General features: G+C 33.7%; 1 long non-coding RNA gene across 1 annotated transcript; it reads left to right on the top strand.

Moving 5' to 3' along the window:
* On the top strand, positions 1–2,843 carry LOC137491058 (uncharacterized). The gene is made up of 5 exons (XR_011011055.2): positions 1–113; positions 822–938; positions 1,029–1,070; positions 1,393–1,523; positions 1,858–2,843. It is a non-coding gene; the product is annotated as an uncharacterized lncRNA (long non-coding RNA).
* Positions 2,844–6,502: the final 3,659 nt, after the last annotated feature.

The following is a 6,502-nucleotide window of genomic DNA, read 5'->3' as shown; positions in this document are numbered from 1 at the left end:
AGGGAACCAGAGGTATGCAGACAGTTTTGGAGGACACTTAGCACGAGACAACGGTCCGGCAGAGAGTGTTTTCCCCCAGAAGAATATGAATGAAAGACCAACAAATAATCCAGGTAAAAGCGCGTATGTCTGTGCTGACAACACTCGACATTGATTTGAGCACCTCTATTAGCATTTGTTTGCTCGGCAACATTGGCTGAAGCGATCTTAAAATGGTAATGTTAACTGTTAGCTAAACTGAGCTAAGTTTATACTGAATTGGACTCAAACTCATTTTAACGTGCAACGTTTAACTTATATTGATTTATACTATATATATTAGATGTTGTGAACTTATTTTTCTCTGGTTTAGAGTAACTTATAACGTTAGCTTGAGAAAATAACATCGCGACGTAACGTAAATCTATAACGTTACAATATGCATAGAGGTAAAGTTGGTTTTATATTCGCACATTCGTTCATTTAGAAGACTCTAACGTTATACTGTTTACCATGTTACTTTGAATATTCGATCAGAATTAGCATGCCAGTATGACTTGAAATCAACATTAACACTGTTTATTTGACCGTGAGCATGTTGTACTTTGATAGTCATTAGCTGCTAAAATGATTTCGCTATTTAGAGTTTGCAAATAATACTTTTATGAAATTAAATTATTAAGGGGGAAGTCTGAATCTGCTTATATAAAACCAATTTTACCTCTATGCATTATGCTAATAACCACCTTTTTGCTATTTATTGTTTGCTAATTATTTTTTTTATCACAACTCTTGACATTTGGTTTAACATAATTGTTACCATTATATTTTTTTCTGTTTAGATATGGCACTGGCACAGCAGCAGGTTTTGTCTGAAGAAACAAACAGCATTTCAGAGGAACATCTTGATCAGCACAGCCTTATGCTTACAAAATAAGCAAGACCAGTAAGCAACCAAGGTAAACAAATAAAAAAAGTTGTGTGGAGGTTGTGGATTATAGCAAGGTATTCTTATCTGTATTTTTGGCTTTTTTATGGTCTCAATATAGAATACTGGGAGCCTGCCTGTGCAAACTGGACCTCATACAACAGTAAGTACTGTACATCTATTTGTTTCTCAATATATTAACGTTACTTTTAATACAAAATGTGTCACATGTTTAGTTGCTAGCTAAATAAAAAAATCGTTTTCCCTTTTTTATTAAACCATTTAGTAGGTTTTTTTTTTCATCTTTGTTTATAATATTTTTGAGCAGATTGAGGTCTGTCATGGGTCAGACATTTCAAAATACAATAATTAGTATTGGGATACATGCATTTGTCTATGTATTAAATGTCTTTTTCCCCATTTCATGTTGCCTAAATATTTTGTAATAAATAAAATAATACAATTTTTTGTATAAATAATTCCAGAGGATGAAACAAAATGCACAGCAACAACCAGAGTGAGCCAGAAGATAGCAGGAGAAGTACTGAAGAGAATGACAACCATGAACAACATTGAGTTATCCTTCTTTCACCAGCTAACTGAGAACTTGGATTAGGTGAGACACTCTCAATAGTTTTATTCAGTCAGTTTTAGTTTATTAGGAATACATAAAACAAATAGTCTAATCTGTCCTGCAGTGAATCAACCCATCACAAATGCTACAATGTTTTTGTAAAACCTTGTTAGGGAAAAAAATAAACAGGACATTCTGGTTAGTTATCTTTTAAACATGGTAGTGAGCAGGTTATGAGCAGGAGCCAGTTGCTCAGTACCAGCTGAAAACTACCCCAACCTAGCTGCCATGCTTCAAAATAATTAACCAGTATATGATTTATTTTTTTTAAACAAGCTTCTTCTATGCTTATGTTAGTCTGTTTGTCCTTATCCAGAGTTCTTCATAATCCTGAACTGGGCCAAATCCTGACCAGATGCTGTGGTGGTCATGGAGGAGTGAATCCTAAAAGACACACGTGATCAATGAGTTTCCGCATTGATCCAATGGGCCAGCCTGACCACCCGCTGGTGAACTTTCAAGCCTCTGGTGCCTATACTGCAGCCTTGCACAAGTTTGGCTAGAGGAGAACTGGTCGTGCCCAACTGAGCCTGGTATCTCTCAAGGGATTTTATTCTACACTTTCGTCAGTTGGTGAAGTTTGTTCCATGCCACTGTCGCCACTGGATCGCTTGGCTACGATTGGTGGATCGGTGGATTTGCTCTTCAGTGTTTGGACTTTCAGCAGTGACATTTACTGCTTCAATTCTGAAAACTGGACTGAAGCAGCTTCAATTTACAAGAACTTCTATGTTAAGCTGCTTTGACATCATTGATCTACATTGTAAAAGTGCAATAGAAATAAAGATGAATTGCATTTGAACATGTGAATTCAGACCTTGATACCAGAACTAGTAATATTTTAAAGTTGGGTTGTTTCTGAGTCGGCTAATAGTTACAAATATTTATTTTTCCAACAATATGCAATTCAGAAGTTTAAATTTTTATTGTACATGTATGTTCTAGTGCTTTGTGTGATTTATTTATTTTTAATGTGTTGATTTTATTGCTTAATGTAATTTTCACACATTTTCCTTAAATGCTTTAAGCATTATTAATGTTTTAAAGAATGGAATATTTTGTAATTGTGTCTGGTTTAATGTCAGTAGTACTTAGTACAATTGGGTTTTTTTTTCTCAACAATATGCAGGTCAGACACTTAAATTAGTTTTGTACATGTATGTTAATGTGCTTTGTCATTTTCAATGTTTTTTTTTCTTAAAATAAAATATTTTGAATGATTGAAATGTAATGTTTTTACACATTTTTAAGCTTGTTTTAAGCATCTCCAATGTTTTAAATAAAGAGTGTTTATTTTGTTAATATTTTGTAATTGTGTCTTTTTTAGGTCTATAGTATTAAAATAATATTAATAAAATTATATTATAAAATATTTAGGACAAAATTAAAAGGTTTACAGTAGCTAACTGTTAACTTAGGTTTTTACAGTAGTTAACCATTTTCAGACACTACAGTAACATGCTGTAAACGGATTTACAGTTGTATACTGTAAATCTAAAATACAGTAACTTACTGGCAACAGTGTGATGGGTTGATTCACTGCAGGACAGATTAGACTATTTGTTTTATGTATTCCTAATAAACTAAAACTGACTGAATACTGATACAATTATTGAGAGTGTCTCACCTAATCCAAGTTCTCAGTTAGCTGGTAAAAGAAGGATAACTCACTGTTGTTCATGGTTGTCATTCGCTTCACTACTTCCCCTGTCTTCTTCTGGCTCACTCTGGTTGTTGCTGTGCATTTTGTTTCATCCTCTGGAATTATTTATACAAAAAATTGTATTATTTTATTTATTACAAAATATTTAGGCAACATGAAATGGGGAAAAAGACATTTAATACATAGACAAATGCATGTATCCCAATACTAATTATTGTATTTTGAAATGACAGACCTCAATCTGCTCAAAAATATTATAAACAAAGATGAAAAAAACCCTACTAAATGGTTTAATAAAAAAGGGAAAAATATTTTTTTTATTTAGCTAGCAACTAAACATGTGACACATTTTGTATTAAAAGTAACGTTACTATATTGAGAAACAAATAGATGTACAGTACTTACTGTTGTATGAGGTCCAGTTTGCACAGGTAAGCTCCCAGTATTCTATATTGAGACCATAAAAAAGCCAAAAATACAGATAAGAATACCATGCTACAACCCACAACCTCCACACAACTTTTTTTTTATTTGTTTACCTTGGTTGCTTACTGGTCTTGCTTATTTTTTAAGCATAAGGCTGTGCTGATCAAGATGTTCCTCCGAAATGCTGTTTGTTTCTTCAGACAATACCTGCTGCTGTGCCAGTGCCATATCTAAACAGAAAAAAATATAATGGTAACAATTATGTTAAACCAAATGTCAAGAGTTGTGATAAAAAAATAATTAGCAAACAATAAATAGCAAAAAGGTGGTTATTAGCATAATGCATAGAGGTAAAATTGGTTTTATATTAGCAGATTCAGACTTCCCCCTTAATAATTTAATTTCATAAAAGTATTATTTGCAAACTCTAAATAGCGAAATCATTTTAGCAGCTAATGACTATCAAAGTACAACATGCTCACGGTCAAATAAACAGTGTTAATGTTGATTTCAAGTCATACTGGCATGCTAATTCTGATCGAATATTCAAAGTAACTTGGTAAACAGTATAGAGTCTTCTAAATGAACGAATGTGCGAATATAAAACCAACTTTACCTCTATGCATATTGTATAGATTTACGGTAACGTTCTTATAGGTTACGTCGCGATGTTATTTTCTCAAGCTAACGTTATAAGTTACTCTAGACCAGAGAAAAATAAGTTCACAACATCTAATATATATAGTATAAATCAATATAAGTTAAACGTTGCACGTTAAAATGAGTTTGAGTCCAATTCAGTATAAACTTAGCTCAGTTTAGCTAACAGTTAACATTACCATTTTAAGATCGCTTCAGCCAATGTTGCCGAGCAAACAAATGCTAATAGAGGTGCTCAAATCAATGTCGAGTGTTGTCAGCACATACAGACGCGCTTTTACCTGGATTATTTGTTGGTCTTTCATTCATATTCTTGTGGGGGAAAACACTCTCTGCCGGACCGTTGTCTCGTGCTAAGTGTCCTCCAAAACTGTCTGCATACCTCTGGTTCCCTCCTAAACCAAAACCCGCTGCAACACCGGTTCCTATGTAAATAAATAAAAAGATGACGAGAACAATGGCTAATAGTCATAAACAGTCTTATTTAAAGTAATAGTAGTGTTAATGTAATAAATTAAATAAAGGTAACATCTTAATAGATGATATATTTCTCAAATGGGCGAAATAACGCCAAGCCAGAGAAAATAATAATAGCCAACTTTATACTTTACTTTGTTCTATTCTCGTCCACAAAACATTCTGTAAAATGAAACACTGCCTCAGCTTACCAGAGTAAAGTTTGTTAAATCCAGTATGTTCTTCAGGCACACTAATAAATTGTCCTCCAGAATTGCTCCAGGGTCCTCAGGCAAAATGTGGTGCATAGTCGAATCGCCGCAAGGTGGCGTTGAAGCAGTTGTGGAAAATACAGTATAATACACGAATTTTTACAAATACAGTACATCGCTGTATATGTTGTTCGACGTCACACTAAATTCCCATAATGCAACGGTAAATACAGTTATTTACCGTAAAAGGAATTTGCAGTATTACACTGGGTGAAATACAGTAAATAACTGTGTAATTTACAGAAATGTCTAACAGTGTATAAAGCATCAGCTATACATTTACTGAAATGCAACAGTTGGCCCCCCTGTGCAAACAGCAGTAAAGATGCGAGCCTGTTTTAATCTACATTGAACCCTGACGGAAGGCCTATATCATGCAAAGTTATTTGTTGATAGTGAGTTATGGAGACATTGATGGCTTTGGTGAGATCGACGAGTAAACATAAGGTAAGTAGTGTATGGAAATATATTTTATATTATATATTTTATATATTGCAGATTTAAAATGCATACAGTATAAAATAAGGGTTCATAATTTCACAGGTTGTAAACCTTTTATTCATTAAACACCCCGTATAAAACCCAAGCACTGAATAAGAGTACTAATGTACTCACGCAGGTGCATGTACAGTACATTTGCAGATAGCAATAGGTTGTCACCATCCTTGCATAATTCTTCATATGTATACAATACTTGAAGAAAAGTACATCGTAAACGTAATATACTTACGCGGATCTTTGCTTGATAAATATCTTATTGTTACTCCCCTATTACGCATACATTATGGTTTGTTCTTTTGCAATTTAAAGAAAAGTACAACGTTATTTCACAGTACTTACGCGGTACTTTTCATGCTGAATATCTGGTTGTTACCCCCTTCTTACCCAAACATTACGGTTTGTTCCCTTATAACTACACATACGTTCATTATACTTACACAGTACGTACAGAAAAGTACACTGTAATTTCACTGTACTTACGCGGTACTTTGCGGGTTGTAAAAGAAAGCGTTACCAAAATGCTAATGTTACTTAAGTGCTACCGTATGCTACTTTATGTTATTACAAACTAACAATTAAAAAGGGATCGTATTAGTAGGATCGAATGCGAAAGTTTAATTAACAAAGTGTTGTTGTCATGACTACAGAACAGATCACGGGCTAAGTTATGCCGTGGATTGGTTCGTTAGCTAGCTCACCAGACCTGTTAGCGTTTGCTAACATCATCGCAACTCTTGCTACATTGAGGATGGATAATTTAGTAAATACAGATATGTATGTTGTATGAGTTCAGGGTGCCTTTATATCATCAGAGATCCTGTTAGTATACTGTAGCATTACTTCAGTAAATTTATCAGATTTCTCAATTTCATTTAAATTCTGCACAGTAAATTAATTAGAGATTTTTGGTTGAAATCCTTTAAAACTATTTCTACAGTATTACTGCAATAACCCCATTATTTGCCAGTAATGTTTACAGAAAC

The sequence above is a fragment of the Danio rerio genome, chromosome 4 (genome assembly GCF_049306965.1).
Source record: "Danio rerio strain Tuebingen ecotype United States chromosome 4, GRCz12tu, whole genome shotgun sequence".
NCBI classification, from domain to species: Eukaryota; Metazoa; Chordata; class Actinopteri; order Cypriniformes; family Danionidae; genus Danio; species Danio rerio.
The sequence above is the reverse complement of the archived record's forward strand: the minus strand, read 5'-3'. Positions and strand labels throughout refer to the sequence as shown.